This window comes from Apium graveolens, chromosome 5 (assembly GCF_009905375.1).
Source record: "Apium graveolens cultivar Ventura chromosome 5, ASM990537v1, whole genome shotgun sequence".
NCBI lineage: Eukaryota > Viridiplantae > Streptophyta > Magnoliopsida > Apiales > Apiaceae > Apium > Apium graveolens.
This window is the reverse complement of record NC_133651.1, coordinates 171,517,019-171,520,472: the sequence shown is the minus strand read 5'-3', so window position 1 is coordinate 171,520,472 and position 3,454 is coordinate 171,517,019. Positions and strand designations below refer to the sequence as shown.

The following is a 3,454-nucleotide window of genomic DNA, read 5'->3' as shown; positions in this document are numbered from 1 at the left end:
TCGCAAGAGGACCTTAGATACAGCTGAGGAGAAAGACGAAGTTCTTGATACACCGGAGAAGTTAGATTTTGAGGATTCGGATTTAGGAACTGAGCAGAAAGAACCAGTAAATATGGGAGATCATATTGTTCAAGCTGATCCAGCTCTTATGGATTTTTCTCGGCCTAAAATTGATGACATTCAGTCAAGCATCCTTCATCCGGCTATTCAAGCTAACACCTTTGAAATCAAGCCGGGCACTATTCAGATGGTGCAGAATTCTGTTTCTTTTGGAGGAGCGGCAACTGAAGACCCCAACATGCACATAAGGAATTTTGTCGAGATCTGCAGCACTTTTAAGTATAATGGCGTGATTGATGAGGCTATCAAGTTGAGGCTTTTCCCATTCTCACTGAGGGATAAGGCTAAAGACTGGTTACATTCTGAACCAGCTGGGTCAATCACTACGTGGCAAGATCTTGCGCAAAAGTTTCTGGTGAAGTTTTATCCAATGGAAAAGACTGCTGCTATGAGGAGTGCTCTTACTCAGTTTGCGCAACAACCTACAGAATCTATGTGTGAGGCTTGGGAACGCTACAAGGAAATGTTGAGAAAATGTCCACATCATGGAATGCCGGATTGGATGGTAATCACTGGTTTTTATAATGGTTTGGGGGCTCAATCTCGGCCCATGCTCGATGCAGCAGCGGGAGGCGCCTTATGGGCTAAAAGCTATACTGAGGCATACAATCTTATTGAGACGATGGCTGCAAATGAGCATCAAAACCCAACTCAGAGGATGACATCAGGCAAGGTAGCAGGTATTCTGGAAGTTGATGCAGCCACCGCTATTGCAGCCCAGCTCCAAGCGCTATCAATGAAGGTTGATTCTTTGGCTATGTATGGAGTTAATCAAATAGCTATGGTTTGTGAGCTTTGTGCAGGTTCTCATGCTACAGATCAGTGTTCTCTTGTCAACGAATCTGTTCAGTATGTGAATAATTATCAGCGACAACAGCAGCCTGTGCCAGCGACCTATCCTCCTAACAACAGAAATCATCCAAATTTCAGCTGGGAAGTTTAATCAGAATGCTATTCAGCCACCATATCAGCAAGGAGTGAGTAAACAGTTTAACCCACCTGGATTCCAGCAACCACAGCAGTATGCTACAAGACAATCATATCCTCAACAGGGAAGTGCAGCTGCACCTACTAGTGCTGATTTTGAGGAACTTAAGCTGTTGTGCAAGAGTCAGGCGGTTTCTATCAAGACCTTGGAAAATCAAATCGGTCAATTAGCCAATGCAGTGCTCAATCATCAACCTGGCACTCTTCCCAGTGACACGGAAGTACCAGGCAGGAAGGAAGCTAAAGAGCAAGTCAAGGCTATTAGCTTAAAGTCTGGAAAAGTAGCTGATGCTGAAAAGGCAAAAGAAGTCGAAGCTGAAGTTCGAGATGAAGAATCTAAGCAAAGGGAGAAAGCGGCGGAACCAAGGAAGACTACTGTTGAACACACTCTGCCTGAGGCTAATAAAGGGGAGAAACAGCTCTATCCTCCACCACCTTTTCCTAAGAGATTGCAGCAACAAAAGCTGGATAGACAGTTCGGGAAGTTTCTGGAGGTGTTCAAGAAACTTCACATCAATATACCTTTCGCTGAGGCTCTGGAACAAATGCCTAGTTATGCGAAGTTTATGAAGACTATTCTTTCAAGGAAGGTGAAACTGGATGACCTTGAAACCGTTGCTCTCACGGAAGAATGCAGCGCGGTTCTGCAACAAAAGTTACCACCAAAACTGAAAGATCCAGGAAGCTTCACCATTCCTTGCACCATTGGCAATCTAACTTTTGACAAGTGCCTTTGTGATTTGGGAGCAAGCATTAATCTGATGCCGTTGTCAATCTTTAAAAAGCTGGACCTACCTGATCCAAAACCCACATACATGTCGCTACAATTGGCGGACCGTTCCATTACTTACCCAAGGGGCATAGTTGAGGATGTGCTCGTCAAGGTGGATAAGCTCTTCTTTCCTGCTGATTTTGTTATTCTGGATTTTGAGGAAGATAAAAATATTCCCATAATCTTGGGGAGGCCTTTCCTGGTAACTGGCCGTACCTTGATAGATGTGCAAAAAGGAGAACTTACTATGCGGGTTCAAGATCAGGATGTGACCTTCAACGTATTCAAGGCAATGAAATTCCCTACAGAAGATGAGGAGTGCTTAAAATGGATGTGATTGATTCTGCGGTTACTTCGGAACTCGATCACATGCTAATGTATGATGCATTGGAAAAGGCCTTAGTGGGGGAATTTGACAGTGATGATGAAGATAGCAACGAGCAATTACAATATCTGAACGCTTCTCCCTGGAAGCGAAAGCTAGATATACCATTTGAATCTCTTGGTACTTCTGACCTCAAGAACGCTGAAGGGAAGCTCAAACCATCAATAGAAGAAGCGCCTACCTTAGAGCTCAAACCATTACCTGAACACTTGAGGTACGCCTTTTTAGGTGATTCATCTACGTTACCTGTTATTATTTCAGCTGACCTTTCAGGTAGTGAGGAAGACAAGCTCTTAAGGATTTTGAGAGAATTCAAATCGGCTATAGGATGGACTATAGCAGACATCAAGGGGATAAGTCCCTCATATTGTATGCATAAAATTCTGTTAGAAGAAGGTAGTAAGCCAACTGTGGAACAGCAGCGAAGACTGAACCCAATCATAAAGGAGGTGGTGAAGAAAGAAATTCTGAAATGGCTAGATGCAGGCATCATTTATCCTATTTCTGACAGCTCGTGGGTGAGCCCTGTACAATGTGTTCCTAAGAAGGGAGGTATCACTGTGGTCGCAAATGAAAAGAATGAGCTCATCCCTACTCGAACAGTTACAGGATGGAGAGTATGCATGGATTATAGAAAATTGAACAAAGCCACAAGAAAGGATCACTTACCTCTCCCTTTTATTGATCAAATGCTTGAAAGATTGGCGGGACATGAGTATTTTTGTCTTTTGGATGGGTATTCCGGGTATAATCAGATTTGTATTGCACCAGAGGATCAGGAAAAGACTACCTTCACTTGTCCATTTGGCACATTTGCTTTTCGTAGAGTTTCGTTTGGGTTATGTGGCGCCCCGGCCACCTTTCAGAGATGTATGATGGCTATATTCTCTGACATGATTGGAAATAACGTCGAAGTGTTCATGGATGACTTCTCCGTCTTTGGACACTCATATGATGAATGCTTGAATAATCTGCGCGCCGTACTCAAAAGATGCGTGGAAACTAATTTGGTGCTTAATTGGGAGAAATGTCATTTTATGGTGCGTGAAGGCATTATCCTTGGGCATAAGGTCTCTAGCAAAGGTCTGGAGGTGGACAAGGCCAAGGTGGGAGTCATTGAAAATCTTCCCCCACCTAATTCAGTGAAAGGAATCCGTAGTTTTCTCAGTCATGCGGGTTTTTATCGACGA

The 3,454-nt window shown here is 43.6% G+C and overlaps 1 non-coding gene across 1 annotated transcript; it reads right to left on the bottom strand.

The window, feature by feature from the left end:
- Window positions 1-505: 505 nt before the first annotated feature.
- On the bottom strand, window positions 506-612 carry LOC141662366 (small nucleolar RNA R71). Its single transcript, XR_012550486.1, has one exon. It is a non-coding gene; the product is annotated as a small nucleolar RNA R71 (small nucleolar RNA).
- Window positions 613-3,454: the final 2,842 nt, after the last annotated feature.